Raw genomic sequence first — 20713 nt, 5'->3', positions numbered from 1 at the left:
ACTTATGAAACCAAGGTCCAATATAACTACCATAACTGGAACAAAGCAATCACAGAAAACGCGTCTAGTTAGAAACTACCAAAACTATTATAATTGGCATCGGGTCCATAGAGGCGCGGATTGAATTTAATTACGAACACGACTTGGACCGGCATTTAGCGTTATTGCTACTGTAAATATTATATTATTGCTGACGTTTCTATTGGGTAAGGCATTTTGCTTAGATATTAAATTCTAAAATTATGACTTCTAACGTTTTTTTCGACAGCTACACATAAAAAAATGACGTGGTATGGTGGCTGGCTATTGCCTGTCTATTTGTCGTTTTTAATAGAGGTAGGAATGTGATGTTACTGGTTTGAGGCTTATAAATATCTAAGTTATGTATCTAGAAAATAAATGAATGTGTAGGTAAATAATAAATTAGTTTATTTGAAAAAATCAGAAGTAGAATTAGTAAGACACAACATTGACGATTGGTGAACGAAACTTATCATTGAGGAAAAGTGGACTTCAAAAATATGTATAATGTCCTCAAGACTGAAATATCTTAGCAAACGTCGTGATGACTGCCATTATTTTACATTTAGGTACCTTATAGACACAAGTACCTACCTACTAAAAACTTAAACACCATAGACAATTACGTACCTGTACTTTACAGAAGAATATTTCAGAACTACAAACCGACCAGCGAAACAGTGCCACAAAGACATAATGTTCCGTTTATTTCCACAGAGATTTGTCCCCGCAAACACCTGCAGATTTAAGTAGATTGTCAGCTCTTAATGGGGAGTGTAAGGCGCTTTGTACTACTTGTAGTTGTAGTAAAGTTATTTCTTGTTTGTTATTAGCTGGACTTGTGGAGATAGGATTTGAAAGTAGAGAATTGGTTGGTGGAATAAAAGGTACCTATATGTGAAATATTTACCCTTAATTATCAAGTATCGATAGGTTTGATGATAAGTACGTTTTTTATTTTTATTTATTTCATTACTTTAATAACTTACCTTTCCAATGAGATATAAATGATACACACCGATTGTTTAAAAAATGTTGTGTCTACATCGTGGACAGTAAAGATCTTTACAAATATGGAAATGCCTTTGTCTAGCAGTGCTACAGTACAGACAAAATACAAATAAATAAAAAAGAAAGATTAGAACTACACATAAAAATTATTTATTTAATTTTTATGTTTTTACAGAATTCATACGTAACACATAACTTATTTATTCTAAAAGAATTTCTTCACCATCAAAAAACGATATTTCCCCAACGATTCAAGATTAAACACAAATAGTTGAACGTTTTTGTTATAGAAACGTTTAACTGCTGACAGTACAAATAGCAAGGGTTATCGACAGTTTAGTCGACAAAGGATGCAATTTGTCAAATCAAACAACTCTTGTTGGAGAAAATACGGGCGAGAAACACGGGCTGGCCGGTTGAACAATTTTAGTGAATTTGGAAACATAATATAAAAAAAAAACCATTGTAATGAAAATCTATCATTTTCAGTTTTTCTATTAATTATTTATGCCGCTATGTTCTGGACATGTTAGATCCCTTTTTGGGTCGTATTTTGAGTCCGGTAACAATCCTGAGTTCTCTATTGAGGTCTCAATAGTTTTTACTAACTTTTATAATAATTAAGTTTGTTGTCCTAAGGTGATTTTAAAGCGAGAGGATGCTCATTCTTTTCTCACCTAGGTATCAAATTATTTTAAAGAGAATTAAAAATAAATATTCTGCGTCAGTTCATATCAAAAGAATTTGATAAGGAAATATAATTTACTTAAATACTGCAAAAAATTATCATGATCTCGCCCCACTTCTTTGTACGACTCGTTCGTTTGTTCTAAACGGGGTTACGTTAGGTACATAGCTATTTACACGGAAGGATAAAGAATTCAAATAAAAGGTTTACAGACTCGAATTAATAGTACACGCAGCCAAAGAAAATAATAGCTTTTCTAAGTAAAATTGTTGTAGAATTTAATTAAACAGCGCTTGTTCTCGTAAATATCTTACAGTTGAAGCTACAAAATACTTGATAATTACGTGGAACCAGGAAGTGCTTCTGAGATAAAACTCTGAAATAAAATTAATTAAATCAAGAAGTATTTAGAATGAAAGGCATCTTTGTTATAGTTTTAATATTGTAAAGCTCAAGAGTTTGTTTGCTTGCTGTGAGATTAGCTCAGGCAGGAACCTCTGCACGCTTAAAAATTACAATTATCTAGGAAGACTATAGGCTTCTCCGTGTGCGTGAAGTAGTCACCTGGCACGAGGGTGAAACCGCCAGGGGCTATTACTGTTAAAACACTTTAACTTGTAAATCTTGTCTTATTTACCAAATAAAAAACACTTAGTAATGGAAGTGGACATCTATTTAGTAAACTGCGGTGCGACGGCAGAACTGATATTTTTTTATTCTGAACTTTGTAATATTTATTTTCAGGGTAACAGCAATAAATATACATAAATTATCGGATTAGGCGTTACTTTGCAGAAATCTAAGGTTTAAAATGTTGTGGCCGCTTTGGCGTGAACCCCCGTGGAAAGGCGAAACACTTGTCGAGTAGTCGCTACTTACTTTTCCTAAAAGTTTAAGCAATAAGTAAATATTGTAATTACACCTTTTTCCTCAAATTAATTTCCAAACGAACGTTCTAAGCAACTTTTCTTTCATTTCCTAAAAATACATTAAGCATCTTCCTATCCATTTATTGCTGAAATATCCACGTATTTTGTCAAAGAAAAGTATTTTTACGCATAGGTATAATTCAAAAGATTTCACATATTTATGCGACATCTCTAAAGACTGAAAATAATGGCGTCCCCACAAATACTCCGAAGGTAGAGGTTGCAAAGTTATTTATTTTATCCTGAATCTTTTTTATTATTCTTCCATGTTGGTGGGTAAGAGATTAAGCGATACAGATGTGACATTTTAGGGTTACTTTTTACACCGTTACTCTATTAACAGACAATGACAGTTATAGTATTTTACCTAAAAAGAAAACAATGGAAATTGTTATAGAAATAATCTAGTCTAATATTGCCGATGTGAAAATAACGCTGTCCATGACTTTGTCGATCTTTGTCAGATGATCGTGAACCTCAGAACCATGGAGAACAGCTAATTAGAATTAAATGTTGCAAATGAAGGAACTGCTTCTGCAACTGAACCTGCTTCTGTTTAACTCTCTAACTAAAGTAAGTTGGGATTTAAAGAAATCTAAACAGAAACCTTTTTATTCGCATCTACCTCCTATCTTTACGGGTAGTCAGAAGCCAGTCAGTCTTACCTAGGGTATTGGGTTGCCCGGGTTATTGAGTTGAGGAGGTCGGGTAGGCAATTGCTCCATGTAAAACACTGGTACTCAGATGCACTCGGTAAGACTGTAAGCCGACACCAACATTTTCACAGTTAACATTTCAACAGTTGGGAAAAAGGCTATGCAGATAACGTATCTGTCTTATCTACAATCAATACATACTCTATGCGAACCCTTACGCAATTCACGCCCGATTTGACAGCGTCTGTGGTCGCAACAAAAAGTTTAATGCTCTTAACGCGTGGTGCTCACTTAACTAAATTCAAAGTGAACTTCCTTTTCGCACGGAAGCTTCAAAAACAGCGGGAGAAATAGAAGTCTGTTTTTGAAGGAAGTTAATTCATATTATTTCTGTGTGTTTGTCACAGTCATCTTTATGGTGCTATTTGTTTGAACGACTAGAGCGTTGATTGAATGACTATATTTAATTGTAAGTACTAATAGTAATGGTTGTTTGCACGGTGCACGGCGGATCAACTGGGACAGATTTGAGGGTAGTTTGTTAGCCAGATATTATTTAAAACTGTTGCCCCACCCCGAACCCGAGCCCATGGTTGGGTACGTCCAAGACTGCCGGTCAGACTACTGGTAGTTGATACCACAGGTTTTGCCCGTGGTACTACTGTGCTCCCTGGTAGAGTAACTTCTTACTCGTGGTACTCCTAACGTCTGTTATAATGACTCCAGTTGAATAAAATACATATATAACTCTTCCCGCTGGCTTCAAAACCACACACACAAAACATTGTTTCCGCTCTGCGGTGAATTCGCGATCGTTTGTAGATTACTCACTTCAATATGTTTGTTTATTTCGCGAAATGAAAGCGGCAAAGGCTTAGCTTGAAATCCTACCATGTCTTAACATACGAATCTTTTATGCGGAAAATCGTAAAAAGTCTCTCAAACCCAGAAAAATCTTTGTTTTTCGAGGGTTTTTCGTAGAAAGGATAATTTGTTGGAAAATGGTTGAAGTGTTAGTTACTTAACTTTAACTTATAGTTATTAGTTTACATAATATTCTGAAAGGAATTGAAATTAGCAACAACCTATTTTTTTCAATCGTTAAATAACTCTTGTAGCTACAAAACTTACTATTGTTCAGTTAATTAGCATAAAATAATACATTTCAGACCCTTTACAAATTCAATAAAAATACCGTTGCTACATTTTTATAAAATCTCCAGAGACTAAATAGACAAATTAAGACTTCCTAAAAATAAACGAAGTGTATAAAAAACGCAAAAAATAACTTCCCTTTTCATTACAACACGAACAGTAACGAAATATCCCACCATTCATTCAATTTAGTTCACAAAACATAAATTCAAAGAGAAAAATTCTTTTCACATATTTTCTTAACAAAAAAATCTTAATGAGCTCTCAATTCAACGAATCAAAATCTTCGTCATGCCAACGTTAAATTGAGGAACGGAACGTCTTTTTGAAAATCGAATCAGCCAATCAGAGGCGTTCCTTTAAATACGTCATCAATCATGGCTGCCGAAATTCCGTTGGCCATTGAATTTATAGGTATGTTTAAAATGCGGAGTCATTTTTATCACTGCATTTGGTTATTTAAGACAGGAATCGAAATTTAGATTTTTTGCTTGTATTTCCTGGTGATACTGAAGGATTTTTTTTACATTTATTTTCTTAATTTTACTGCAGTAAGTACATTCACGCTCAATACTTCTCTGCGTGAAAGGAGGAATTTGCCCAGGAGTGGTACCTACGATAAAAAGGCTGATGATGACTGTAGTACGCCTCACACTTATTAAAAGAGTCAGTCACAAATTGACGAAAAGGTCGTCTTTGTAATTTTTTTATCACTCTTGCCTTTTAAAACAACTCATTCAAAACTCAAAACAGTCCATTACAATCAAATGAAATATTACCATCATTACACGCACACAGCCAAACTTCACGATACCAAAAACACTTACAGCGTCAAACAGTCCAACATGGAATTCTTTAGCTATTCAAATATTCAAAAAGCAAATGGCGCCTATAAAATGTTTGAACAATGCCAGAATACTTTGTGCGGAACCCAAGACCTCTTAAAAATTGCATTAAACATTTACGAATGGATCCCTAGCGTTCGTGACGTCAAAATAATCGGTGTTCTAAAAATGAAATGCCATTTGAAACGCGTAGGTGAAATTCAAGATGGCCGTCTTTGATCAAATAACGTTCCGTTTTATACAGTTCTTTAATTTAATGAAAAGTTTTGCTTTTGTGGTGATTCAGTAATTTGTTAGGACTTGTTTTGCGAAATATACTTCTTTAGCTATCTTAAAGGACAATAACCTTACTTCAAATTGTACTTAGAAGTTTTTACGGTAGTCGGCAACAGATTTCCAATGTCTTTAATTCTTTATGGACCGATTTTTCAATCGCCAGATAACTTTTATCTAAAGATCTGTTCGACAACTTTTGTATAGAAAATACGTGAAACCGCTATATTTATTCCTCAGATAGAAGTTGAGTGACTATTGAAAAATCTATCCTTAGATAGTCCAATACTATTCAGGAATTCATTTCAGCATAAATATAAATGTTCTATGAACACAAATAACACAGCTAAAATCACAGCATACAAAGTATTCGTAAACAATGCAGAAAAACAATATTTCACGTTCATCATCAATAATGGCCATATATTAAAATGCGCGTATATAATTGAATTTTGTTTGCATAATGCCCGTTACTAGCTGTTCGTATTAATAAATATGTTAATATCAGATTGCTTTTGGTATAATAATATACGTGTCAGTAGATTTTGCTTATTAGCTAAGTACCAATAAGGCTATGAGGTTTCACCCTTGTCCCGGATGAACAACTTCCTGCAACTAGGTAAACAATACCTATGTAGTCTTGTGTCTGGGTACAGTCTCACGCTTTAGACTATCTGTACCTATACAAAATATTATAAAATCGTTTTCGTTATAAAATTCAGAGAGATAGAGTTACTTTGTTAACAAGAGGTAGAATTAGATGATGATGATGATGATGAGAGTTACTTTGGTATTTATACAATTAGCAAAGATAAAGCATAATTACAAAATATATGTATTAAAGTAACACTATCTATAAGTAATCTTAACACTGGACAATGACAGTAGGTCTAATAGACTCACGCCTATGATGGATAAGCGTGATAGACCTACTGTCATTGTCCAGTGTCATTTTAGTGTTAAGTTTAGTTATAAATAGCGTGTCTTTTGTAACTGTGTTTTATCCTTGCTAATATTGCAAGACGCGAAAGCAGTCTTTCTAATTCTCTTTTCCGCCACAATAATGAGTCAACCTCTTACATCGATTTTGACGCGTCTCCAAGACGCATGGTTCGCGAACACCGAGACACCTACTCGGTAAACAGTGGTAAGCAGACGAGCACCTAGGTCTTTCCCACGTCCCGGTTGAACCACTTCCCGCAACCAAGTAAAAAGAAGTCTATGTTCTGTTACAGGTTCTAGCTAGACTGCCTGTGTACTAAATTTCATGAAAATTGGAGGAAGAGCGAATTAGAAGGATAAAGTTACTTTCGCGCCTTGTGACATTAGCAACATGAGTCTAACAATTTATGAGTCAACCTCTTACATCGATTTTGACGCGTCTCCAAGACGCATGGCTCGCGAACACCGAGACACCTACTCGGTAAACAGTGGTAAGCCGACGACTTATGAGAGGTGCACCCCGGGGAAATAAGACGAGGCGCACCTCTATTTGTCTCCCTGACCTCCGGGCGAAGCGGGATGTAAATGTCCTCTGAAAACTATATGATCGAGTGTTGTTTTAGGGAGTTAAGTTTTATTAGGGATGAGGAATTTCGCTGTTTTTTGTTAGGAAGAAAGTATTTCAAATGGGAAAGGTCCTTTTTGTCTTTACGGCGCTTAGGTCTTGGAGTATTATAAATGTGTGAGTAAGCATGTACTCTGTCTGTGTGTTTGTCACAAATGTGTGTTTTATTCTGGTTGTTAATAGTTATAAGTACTCATGCATCAGTGTAAACATTCGTTGGTGAACCTAATAAATAAATAAATAAATGAGTTTCACAGATAGTCCAGACTTTCAAAAAGGACATGGGCTACTTTTGAACAGATCGCGGAAAATGTCCGGTCCCGGGAAGCGGTAGTCTTTGGTATAGCTACATTTTTTATAAAATTATAAATATTTTCTTATATTTTAGAAAAGGCTAGGCAGACGATGATGTTTTATACATTTTATCAAATTTCATTTCCTTAGTAAAAATTGGGAAAATCCCAAAGTTCTTAGACAAGGAAACAATAATAACAATCAATTACAATAAGAAGTTAAAGCAAACTGCAATTACGAATAACAAAACCGTTCAGTTAAAACATTCCAAAATGACAAAATCAATGGCATTTCGAGGGAATCTATCATGCAAACCACGTTATCACTACCAGTCAGGAAATCACTTGTCATTCAAAATTGAACTTTAATGCCTAGACTATAAGGGTGTGGGGTTGATCGATGGGGTGTATAAAAGTTGGTGAAATAAAGCCATCTGTCACAGACTGATGGCTATTGAATCTATTGCCAGTTTTGATTTATAGCCAAGATCACAATGATCAATTGTAATCAAATCTTTGGAAAACTTCGAGTTTTGGTTTTGGTAAATTAGTTTGTGTATTGGTTGGTTACTAAGTTATTAAATGGTGGTTTGTTAGAAATTACTAGTAAGTCAAGACAGGTATAGACAGCTAAAGTTAGAAGATATAAATATTTTTTTTCTTATTCGTTATGGCACACTTAATACGGGAAACACAAAAACAAAACATTTGTAATCTAATTACAGCAATATTCTTAAAACTATTAAAAAAAAAAACAAAATTAAAGATAAATGTAATGAAAACAGCTGTTTTACATCTATTGTTTTTCACCAAACATTTATCGTTATTATGTGCTAACGTTAATATTGATTCAGTTGCAAGAATCACGGCAGCTACGTCATAGAATGTCGTCAATTTGGGTATTACAGAATATAAATAGCCATACATGATATCATTATGTGGATATATGTATTTATGTTATCATATTATCACAGATTGTCTCACTTCATGAAATAAATGTCGATTTCATGAAATATGGCAGACTCTTGTTTTAACGGTGTTTTTAGGGTTCCGTAGCCAAAATGGCAAAAACGGAACCCTTATAGTTTCGTCATGTCCGTCTGTCCGTCTGTCCGTCTGTCCGTCTGTCCGTCTGTCCGTCTGTCCGTCTGTCACAGCCGATTTACTCGGAAACTATAAGTACTACAGTGATGAAATTTGATGGGAATATGTGTTGTATGAACCGCTACAAAAATATGACACTAAATAGTAAAAAAAAGAATTGGGGGTGGGGCCCCCCATACATGTAACTGAGGGATGAAATTTTTTTTTTCGATGTACATACCCGTGTGGGGTATCAATGGAAAGGTCTTTTAAAATGATATAAAGTTTTCTAAAAAACATTTTTCTTAAAGTGAACGGTTTTTGAGATATCAGCTCTCAAAGTCGTAAAAAGTATGTCCCCCCCCCTCTATTTTTATAACTACGGGGTATAAAATTCTAAAAAAAATAGAGGTGATGCATGCTAATTAACTCTTTCAACGATTTTTGGTTTGATCAAAGTATCTCTTATAGTTTTTGAGATAGGTTGATTTAACTGTAATTTACGGAACCCTTCGTGCACGAGTCCGACTCGCACTTGGCCGGTTTTTTTATTGAAATGAATAAATCTGTAAGGTTATCTAAAAGCTGAAGAGTGGCAATTTTTTTGCACACACTAATCTGAGGAAGTATTGGACCGATATTTTTATCCGGTTGCGCGAATAGTTTCCTCGGAAACACAGACGAAGCCGTTGGCAGAACCTAGACTACAACATGGCTACAGCACATAAACCTTGATTAGTAGATCCTGCATACTCAGACAGATTATAACGTGAATATTACCCATTTGTATTTAGGCAGCAATCTGTGGAAATTCACCTGGATTGGCTTAACCCATCAGGATTGCAGCTGGATTATTGAAGTATATGCAGGCTTATTAAGTGTTAAATGATAATGACGTGTAACGTATGAGCTTCAAATTGGAAGGAATGTTTTAGGGATGAATATCGATGGATATAAAAGAAGGAGGCGACCAAAGAAACAGTGGTTGGATTATATGAAAGTCTATATGGCTAAAATTAATGTAACTTGTGAAATGACGTCAGAGAGAATAGTATAGAAGAAGAAATATTAATTGTGTGCGTCACAGTGGTCACGTACACTGGTGAAATCTCGTCTTCACCATCTTATAAATATTTTTAATATTACCTACAAAGGTAACACAAATGATCTTAGGTCTGGGCATTTATGTATCAAGTATTATGAAAATCTTTTGAATAACTAGGGTAGGAAAGGGTAAGAATAAAAAAAAGTTAAATGAAAACGACACAATCCAAAAACTCGAAACAGTCAAAACAATAGACCACAAAAAACGAGCAAAAATAATAAAACTCTTAATTTAATGAAAATTAAATCATGGCATTTCAAAGTTTGAGAACTAGAACTAAAAATCTGAAAGTCACTAATTATAGCCACCTTGCAAATTAGACTTGTCATCCGCAGATTTTTCTTGGGGCCTTAGCGAATTAATTGACTTTGCTTAAGCCGTGCTCCCAGGAATAATTAATCTATTACTAATTTTCATAATTCTTTTGCATTTATTTTTGTTCAGGAGTCTGCAAATGGTAGGGGACTATAGACTTATTTATTTATAGAACCTACAATTAGAAAATACCCATAATATGATTAACTATCTTCTGTCAGCGTAGGGAACTATGGACATATTCATTGTTCCTATATTTAGAAGATACCCATAATATGATCAACTATCTTCTATCCGCGGTTTCATCTGCGTCCTAAAGTAACTACTTCAATCACGTGGCTAAAAGTAACTATTTATCTACGACATAAACTATAACGTAATACAAAGCATTTTATTTCTGTCCTTATTTCAAGACCCATCCAATAAGTTATACAATGCCAAAAGCCAAAATGTGTAAAAATAGTGACTAGGTATACAATCTTCTAGCAGATATAATAAATATTTCTACACTAACCATAATTTCAATTCTATTCACAACTGAAAAAGAAAAAGAGAAAAATCAACTCAAAATCATATTCCCTCTAACCCTCAAATTGTTCCTCCCACCGTTCACTAACAATAAAAACTAAACTACGGGTCGATCGCAATTTTCCAACGAATTAAACAGGACGGATAAGCCGACTAGCGATGACGGAAAAAAATGCAATATTGCTGAATCGAGATTATTACTAAACAGTATTGACAATATCGATACAACTTCTGCAGAAAAAGCTATCGATTATCCACAAGCAATAATTCTGTTGAGGGGTAAAGGGTCTTAAGATGAACCTTTTTGGGTCTAGTTGTTACGAAATTATGCTTTTATAGGCATATTTTCTGTGTGTTATTTGTATCTACAAAAACCGGTGGATAGGACATTTGAGAGCCCAGTTAGCAAATACATGTGCAAAAATGTACCTTACATAAATTATGTAATCAATAGTGAATTTTGCAAAGCCGTCAATGGGAAAATGATTCAAATTCGACAATCTAAAGAATTATTTAATTTATCGTGGAAGGCTACTTTTTATTCGAATGCATAGCACGCGAGCGGCAACAACTCTTTGCTAAAATGCAATGTTCCAAATTTTTTGGACACCATAACCATAAGTCATTACATTTTTTGAGCAAGTACCAGGATGATCTATGGCTTAGCCCTTACAACTTTAACGCACTACAAATGCAATAAAAATGATGATTGTATCAAGTAGTCGAGCCAAAAATAATATCAAAATAGGATCCCAAAATAAACACCATAACAAAATACCCTTCAGAACCCCAAAGCCAGTCTTTCAACAAACCAAGAAAAAGGAGAAAGAGTAAATCCTAGCCTTAGCCACTTCGATTGTTCAAACTTCAGAGCGGTGCCGGAAGGAATGAACGGCAAATTGTATTGGACGACTCCTAGTTTGCTGTGAAAGAACTCTATAGTATTGTGAAGCTAGTTATTTATATTTTATTTTAAGGATAGATTTTTCAGAAATTAGGTTTCGTGATGTTGGGTTTGGATTGAAAAATACAAGCTTATTTATTTCGTTTCGTGACCTTTCTTGCGTTTTTTGGTTGAAGCGAGTTTATATTTACTTATTATCATGAACACACAGAATAGACCGAATCCTGAAAAGGATATACTTAGGTTATTTATTATTCAGACGCGAAAAGTAGCTTTAACGAGAAAGGATTGAAACCGCGAGTAAGAGCCAGTACAATAACTATAAAACTGGCTGTTGACTGTACCAATAATATCACTTGAAAGCATCAGAGGTTTTCTATGTCATTTATCAGGTTTCAATTCTTCAATTGATCGGTCCAGCTTTTCCGAGTGTTTATATTTTAAACACGTGTTATTTATCAGGTTTCAATTCTTCAGTTGATCGGTCCAGTTTTTTCGAGAAATATAACATTCAGCCACAGTAACTTTTACGTCTATAGTTCAAGAATTTACATCCGAATTCACATAGTAAAACTAAAACTGAAAACGCGAACAACTGTAACCTCGTACCCATTCCACAATTGCATAGTTTTTGCATACGTATGTCATCTTGGATGTATTACGCACTGGATAGGAAACGATAAAACAATAAGTCTACGAGCATCATAATCCTCGCTCTTTTGGATCATTTGGAGTAATTCTTCTTTTCTGTTTATTATTTACTGACGAATAATAAGTTTCTTCTTCGTAAGTTAATCATTCTGAAAGAAGGGAGAAATGTATGATAAAAGGAGTGTCCGAAAAAAATGAATTGTAACGGATTGATGCCTTCAGTCCTGCGATTCTATAAAATTCGATCAACAACTCGCATTTCACTTCGATTCGTAATGTCATTTCATACTTTAGGGGAGGTAGGGGAGGGATGGGCACTTTTTCACATTTATTGCATAAAAAATTCAGATTTTACAGATAATCAACTTTTATTGTCATTTCTTATGTTTGGCTAGATAAAATCAAAGAGCTATCCTAAAAATTACAATCAGTTTCAACATTACGAGATATTTAAACGGTTTCAATAAAACCGTCGACACGTCAAAATTTTGTTTAGTCTGACATGCTTTAGTTGGTACTTACGTAGTGTTTAAAGTTACTTTTTGCTTTTTATAGGGTTTATCGTTTATAACATTTTGTCATAATAATTGCGTACTTTTTTGGGTCGGGGGTTTTTTTAAATTTATAATTTCATTTTATTTCATGGTTTTTTAAAGGAGCTCCTTAATTTTTCCTTCTTTTTATGATGGGTTCGCTATATGCGATCTCAGCCAAAGGAAGCTGTTTAACAATCCTCATGACAAACTGGCTCTGGGAGAATTGCACAGATTGAGAAACAATAAAGATGGACCTTTGTTGATCCAGGGTTATATATCATTCTAGGGTTTCATCCGCCACATCCCATTTTCAGCATTAGGTTCTCGTCAATTAGAAACATGAAGAAAACTAGTCAAGACAAATTAAACGAGCCCAAACTCGATGGGTTTACTAAAAGGCAGTTCAGGGTTACGTCTCCTATCTTCGTGTCCTAACAGCAGACCAGCTCAGTGGTTCCAGAAGACATTAGTATTTCAAATTTTAGATCCCACATATGCTTGCAAGTAAACTGAGCGTGTAACATTCCTATCACACCTAACAAACGAGCTGATGACCTTGAAGACCTGAACCGATTTCCACCAAACATAGCTAAGAACACTCCCGAATGACATTCCTTTTAAACAAAAAAAACCGCATTACAATCGGATCATCCGTTTGGGAGCTACGATGCCACATACACACACACACACAGACACGTCAAACTTATAACACCCCGTCGTTTTTGCGTCGGGGGTTAAAAAGAATGGTTTGCGACGGGAAATTCTTAAAGATTTAATATAACGAGCAATACAAGAGGTATCAAAAGGTTAAAAAATAAAATTAACAGCTGATAAATATGGAGTCCCTAGATCAAGTTGGCAACGGTACCTGAAACAAGATTCTATAAAGGATTTTTAGCGCAGATTTATAACCTCACAAATTTTCACTGAAGAAGAAGAACAAAAATTTACAAATTATACATTACATGGTATGTCCAAGCCTCCCTACCATATTTGGGAGCATTGGACACTTTTGACTTAGTTTATAAAAAAAAAATCGGTAAAAAAACTTAACTAAAACGGTTTTATCTTATGTGCACTGAAAACTAGAAAATAAAAAATAGTTACTTACCTGTCAACCTACGGTGGTCCCGGTCATATTAGACTAAAATAAAAACGTGGGGCCCATAAACTATTGCTGTAGTACAGTCAACTTCAGGTCAGTGGTAACAGTTTTATAGGAAAATCGTACTTATTACTATTGAGTTTAGGTGCATGACAGTTACCACTGATGTGCGGTCTACTGTACCTCTTCTAGAGGTATAATAGGTGTGGATTGCATCGACTTACTATAATCGTAACTGGAGATTTTGACAATCAATCATTAATAATAGAAAATACACATACCTTTCATTAGTTTTCTCTTTATAACGATCCGAAACCGCAACAAAATATTTAAGTACTTTTACGAGTGTGTGTTCTTGACAACTCACAGAAATGACAGAAAGTCTATGGATGAACACCGTTACCAGTCGGTAACGTAAACTACCCAATAAAAAAAAACTATGATCAAATCAGAATAAAAGGACCCCCCTTTTATTCTGATTTCATCATGTCTCCCAACTGCCCATCTCTCCCCTACCTCCCCTATAGATAGACAGATTTTGGCAGATCTGTCAAAATCTCGACTTTAATTTAGTTCAACTTGTCAACACGCTCGATAGTGAAGCGCTAGTGTAGTTTGACAATGTCAATCACGAAACTTTAAGGTAGAATTCCGTGGGTCGCGATTGTCGCAGCCGCGCGCGACAAAAGTCAACCTATGAAAATGTATGGCACCGCTGCCGAGGGCCGCGACAGTCGCGCGCGGACGACGAATTTCGTGAGCCGCTCGCGGCCGTACGCTTCTCAACATGGTCTAGCGCTTAATAACATCTATAGAATTTTAGTAAAACCAGAATTAAATTGTTGACAATGCCGCGAGCAGCTTACGAAATTCGTCGGCCGCGCGCGACTGTCACGGGCCTCGGCACCGGTGCCACACATTTTCATAGGTTGACTATTGTCGCGTCCACGGAATTCCACCTTTAGATCGAAGTCGAAGTGAGAGTGATGTCGAAGTGAGTTGTGATATTTTATAGAATCGACATGCTGAATTTAAAAACCCTTGTAAAAATGCAGCATTTGAAAAAGAAGCATTCTTCAATCATGCAATGATACTCTTGAAAACATCCCTTCTATTTCTACTACACCTCTCAACTTCAAAGTCTATTTACATCATTATATGTCTCACCACTCAAATCCCACAAATACATACCTACAAAAACCACATTCGCTTCCACCAGTTCAAAATCCTCAATCCGTCTGCATCGAGGATTCCGCTCTATTGCACAGAAACCCCCACACTTAAGATTATTGCTATCGTAAATAAAATATGGTGTACTATACTAAAGACTTACTACTGTTCCGCTATGAATATGTATATTGTATGTTCGAGTTTGTTATCTAGCAGAGCGTTTGAATATGTTAAACATTTTATTGTTTGTGAGCTGGTGTGTTTATGCTATGAATTTAACTATCGCATTGTCATCATCATCATCATCTCCGCTTTAAGAAGTCAGTTGATGAACATTTTATGATGATTTCTAACTTGAATGATAGGTTAAGATCAACTTACCATGAAAATGAATGATCATCATCCATAATCATCATCTCAGCCAACGGACGTCCACACCATATATCTTCCCCGATTGATTTTTAATTTTAACAATAGTTAAAGTAAGTCAACTAATTCTGAAAAGTCATTACAAATGTTGACCCATAAGGCATTATGATCAAAAAGATGTGTCCGCCTGACATATCTATCTCACGTTAAAGGTTAAAACAATGACAGTAACCCTAACCACTAACCACCACAATGAATAACCGCCTGACCTGAGGACATCCTAACACGGAATCCCGGGAATCAATCCCGGAGATTTATGGCTCTATCCGCATCCCATTCTACCCGGACAGTTTTTGTCACTAGAGTGGTGCGTTCCCGGGATCCCGTTGAGTTATAAGGGTCCTAGATAGACGGAAAATTGGATATTAGCCGGTGATTTACATGTGTTAGATATTTTTTATTCGTAGGTGTGAATTTATTCCGATTAGGACCTCTATATTTCTTTGTTGAAGACCCTTTAGGTTTAGGTTAGGTTCAAGGAGAATTAATAGGCTGGATTAAGTTTCTTTTCGATTACATTTACAAAGTTACGGTGTTGTTGTGTTTTTGGATTTTTTGTGCCCCTAACAAGGGCAAGGGCTATGAAAACGAGATATCGGAATGGTTCTTTCTTTCTTACTGTTTTGATCATCCATGGGTTAAGATACTGTTTTACTCTTCTAAATAAGTTTTTTGTAAGTTTTCATTTACCATACAAACATTACTAACACGAAGACAGCCTGCACAAAAATACTTTAGAACCAAGTTCCTCATACAGAAGTTTTACCTAACAAAACGCAAGTGACGCCAGGAGCAGAAGTAGTGTTAAATAAACAGATAGAAACAAAGTTTGACGTACAAGATAGAACGAGCAGATAATACTGCATTGCTTGCTCCCCGGGGCTTCAGCGTGAAGTTGCAACACAATGCTAGTCGCAGCTCCTATTTTATTTATGTGCTTTTTGTGGGAGTGTGTATGAATTTGAATAAGTAAATAACACTATAGCTACACCTGCTTAATCAATACGGCTTAGCAGAATTGGGTCCTGTAAAAATCGTATACGTACTTAAGGACGTATACTAAAAATCATCCTACCACTATCCCAATTTTATAAGGGGTCGGTGCAGAATGTTTTCTTCTTCTATACTCTTCTATCTGCCGCCATCTCACAAATTAAATTCTTTTTAACCATATCGACTTTCACATAATCTGTTCATCGTGTATTTGGCTCCCTTCCTGTACCTACATATATCCGCTCGTATACTAAAAAGAACCAAACCAACCCCGTACATATTGCAAAACGAAACACGTTGTAAGTAATAGCAAAATACTAAAATATTCTCAAATCATTAAATAGAGCATTCGATAGGAACCGTTCAAAAGTTTGAACCATCAAACGTCTAGAACATGGAGAACAAAATGATGATCGGAGATGTCATAACGAAAAGACTCCTAAGAAAGTAGCGTCGCCAAAAGCGAGTGTTCGGGAGACGAGGAACGTTACTAGCTATGCACTTTAGGAGCCCACCTATTTTGCAAAAACCAAAAATCCTCCAAAGATGTCTCATGGAACCCGAACGCCTCGTTTTTTGACTCGTAATTGATCATTCTGTTTACATCCACCGTACGCATTTGACCTAGAAGAGGGCCCTGTACATTCTTGCCTTGTGGCATCTCCGATCATATTTCTATCCTCTATGATCTGGAACGTTTAACTGGATTATAAAACTGAAGTATTTTACGGCTGGCAGTTTAAACTGCACTCGCTTGTATTACAAAGTTGTAACTGTCTATTGAACCCTCTGCGGTGGTTCAAATATGTATGAGTGGTGGTTCAAAATGTTCAAATATACAACTTGTTTGAAAACATGGGTTTGCTTGCATGGTCGCTATTTGTGTTTTTGTTCGAATATGTTGTGAAAATTACCTACGAATATGCTATAGCCTGTAGTCGAGCTGTATTTTGGAGCTGTGTATAGTCAAAATAGTTTATAATCGGTTTGAAAAACTGAATTCTTGACTTCGCTCCTGAGATAGATTCATTTATCTATAGGTACAGGTAGATGTCCTTGTTCAGATTGCAAACAAAACTGAGAATAGCATACTTATATTTTTTTATTAAAATCTTCATTTTGGGTTTCTTATACATATTTCTATGCTTTAGAACAACAACATACAAGATACCAGTGAAGCCTATAAAAAATTTGTCTCCTCTAAACGAAAGCCTTGGTCCATTACACTCAAGGCAACAGAACTATAGAGACAGGAGCATGTTCCCTCCTAATCCAGATGTCGTCACCTGCAGCGATTGAAGTTTAGCAGTGAGCGTCACGCGTGCCCGATTCAGACCAGTGTTGAGGAAGAGGGGACGACAGCGGTGTAAGTCATAGGCATAAAGCGAAGTATCAAGTATCTAGAGCGTTTAAAAGTAAGAAAAATCGACTTCATCCAAAGGTTGTCTGCAAGAAATTTCTTTTAAGTCATAGGACTACCTTTTGTACTCACCGTACCTGTTTGTTACATCCTACCGTGTTCGTCCTGTTGGTATATAATGAAGGACATTCATATTCATATCATTTATTGCGTTCCACAAGTTTCACATGGGGTTGCAATAAGCTTACAGCTACGTACATTTGTGGACACTGTTAGGGCACAGCAACATTGGGCATCATCTACATATATGCTCGTATTTATACTGACCTATTAATTATAATGCATGTTGTTTTTATACTTTAGCGGTGTTGTGGCTGTGTTAGATAAAGTATAGTGTATGGTGGCCAGCAGACCGATTGCATCGGGACCTATGTGAGTCTGGTATAATTATGATGTTCGTATGAGGGATTAATACTTTTGAGTGATTTTTGTAGTGAGTAAAAGTCTGAATCATAATGGGATGGGCTATTTGATGATTTCCTTTACCTTGTTATTGTACGTTAGAAAGTACATATACTATTTTTCTAAGAAAGACAAACAAAGACCTCTCAATTCTCATATCTCACCCCAAACACAACCGCGCACCTTGTGTTGATACGATGCAAACTTGAGGGTAGCGATGTCGCTAAATTATTGGTGCCGTGTACCGAGCCAGGGGAGGGGGTGAACCCAAAACTTTCTTCCCAAGCTGTCTAAAGGGGAAGTTTGTCTACAAAATTATTGCAGTACATTTATCTTGGTAGTATGATTGACAATTAAGAATATTGTTTTGGTGGGTACACCCCGTTTTTGTGCAGCTGGTTTTTGGAGATAAGTAGTAGTGTGTTTATGCCTCATAAAACTATCAAGGTTTTCCTCTCTATTTAGCAAATTGTGGGGTTCATTATTTAACTGTTTTGTATGGCATTAAAAAAAATATTCTCTTAGTCTTTCCTCTCAGAGACGAAATTATGTTGGTTGTTTACACTGTGTTTCCCGTGGCCGCGGGTGAAACAGTGAGATGCAGCTAGTTATTTTATAAACATGCATTAATTTGACACCATAATAATTTGCCTGTAGCAGTCGAACAGGCAACAAAAAATTACCTGTTTTGCCTTTACTTTTATTTATTTACTAGCTTTTGCCCGCGACTTCGTTCGCGTGGAATAGTGACTTCCGGCAGCTTTTTGGTTTAACCAATAGATATCGCTATATGTCCGGAATTTTTATTTTTATATTTTTCTGTAATAAAAACTATCCTACGTTCTTTCTCAAGTTCCAAACTATGTCTGTACCAAAGTTCACACAAATCGGTTCTGTAGTTTAGGCGTGAAGAAAAGACAGACAGGCAGACAGAGGTACCTACTTTCACATTTATAATATAAGTTATCAAAATCGTATTTAAGCGAACGTCATCATAAAATTCTGATTCGTCATCAGGACTTCTTCATAAAATCTAAGAAGATGTATACAAACTTTCATCCCCTATTTTATCCCCTTAGGGATGGAATTTATCAAAATCCTTTCTTAAGGGTTGCCTACGCCATAGTAGCTTTATGCATGCAAAGTCTCAGTCCAATCGGTTTAAAATTCACAAAGTTTCATACAAACTTTCATCCCCTATTTTATCCCCTTGGGGGTAGAATTGATCAAAATCCTTTCTTAGCGGATGCCTACGTCATAACATCTGCCAAATTTCAGCCCGATCCGTCCAGTGGTTTCAGCTGTGCGTTGATAGATCACTATGTCAGTCAGTCAGTCAGTCAGTCACCTTTGAGTTTTATATATTTAGATTAATCTACATACATTTACCATTACAGGTTACCCCAATGCGATAAATGCGCCTTAATTACATATAAATTATTTATACTAAATTTATACTTTGTTGCCATATAAGTAAATTATGGAAAATCTTTCCACGTGTAAGTCTATCACACGCCTTTCTCAAAAGGCCAATTCAGACGTTCAAAAGTCCAATCGGGAAATGTCAGGTTTGAAAAGGTCAGAACCTTTGAACGTTTTTTGAACGGTCAGCCTCTGGGGCAAAACAAAAATGTAATTTACGTAAAAATTGCAAATAAAAATATAACTGTTTGATAGTTCTATATTTACAACGGGCCTTGCTATATTTATATCATGTGAAAATAAACTAAATATGAAGAATAACATATCTATCCATTCTTAGAGATTGAGATATAATTTAAAATGAAATTAAATGTAAGATGTGGACATGAGGTAAAACATGGAATATTTTTAGTTTATTTTGGCAAATCGAATAAAAAGACAGTAAGTACACAAGTTAAGCATGCACAATCTTCTTTAAATATGTAATCGGTTATGAATGGAGGCAACAACGGAGCGCTTTGTAGACACAGGTTTTATAGTTTCAACGTACACAAGTAAATTACAAATAAAATTTTCTAAGATCGCGTGCAATTTTTATGGTCTTGCTATCATATGCGTTGGTGGTGTAATGGTCAGCATAGTTGCCTTCCAAGCAGTTGATCCGGGTTCGATTCCCGGCCAACGCATTCTTTTAATATTTTGTTTTCCGAATGGTTTTGCTGAAAATAAAACAAATGACTGTCGTAGTAGGTACATAAATCGTCATAAGGAAGAGAAGCTTAACTTATTTTGAATATATGACGTAAATATCTGACGTGAATCATAAAGATCTGGCTCCGAAAATACATACTTACAAAAATTGATAAAAAATTATATAAAAAAAATATTCCCGTACCGGGAATCGAACCCGAGCCTCCTGGGTGAAAGCCAGGTATCCTAGCCACTAGACCATACGGGAGATGGATGAAATGTCAAATGGATTCACCATTTTACATAAGTATATTATTTGCTGATCAAAATACACATAATGTAGTTTCTTTCTATCTTTTTGTTATAAACAAAATCTGCTTATGGACTTGTTATTAGAAAGTGACAACATTGGAAGTTAATCAAAACACTCCCTTATTGCAAAAATGATATTTCCCGTACCGGGAATCGAACCCGAGCCTCCTGGGTGAAAGCCAGGTATCCTAGCCACTAGACCATACGGGA

At 35.7% G+C, this 20713-nt stretch overlaps 3 non-coding genes across 3 annotated transcripts; 1 reads left to right on the top strand and 2 right to left on the bottom strand.

Moving 5' to 3' along the window:
* The first annotated feature begins 20115 nt into the window (after positions 1–20115).
* Trnag-ucc (transfer RNA glycine (anticodon UCC)) lies at positions 20116–20187 on the top strand. The gene has a single exon. It is a non-coding gene; the product is annotated as a tRNA-Gly (tRNA).
* Positions 20188–20387: 200 nt separating this feature from the next.
* On the bottom strand, positions 20388–20459 carry Trnae-uuc (transfer RNA glutamic acid (anticodon UUC)). The gene has a single exon. It is a non-coding gene; the product is annotated as a tRNA-Glu (tRNA).
* Positions 20460–20641: 182 nt separating this feature from the next.
* Trnae-uuc (transfer RNA glutamic acid (anticodon UUC)) lies at positions 20642–20713 on the bottom strand. Its single transcript has one exon. It is a non-coding gene; the product is annotated as a tRNA-Glu (tRNA).

This window comes from Helicoverpa armigera, chromosome 20 (genome assembly GCF_030705265.1).
Source record: "Helicoverpa armigera isolate CAAS_96S chromosome 20, ASM3070526v1, whole genome shotgun sequence".
Lineage (NCBI taxonomy): Eukaryota > Metazoa > Arthropoda > Insecta > Lepidoptera > Noctuidae > Helicoverpa > Helicoverpa armigera.
Note: the sequence above shows the minus strand (reverse complement) of the source record. Positions and strands in the feature narration are given on the sequence as shown.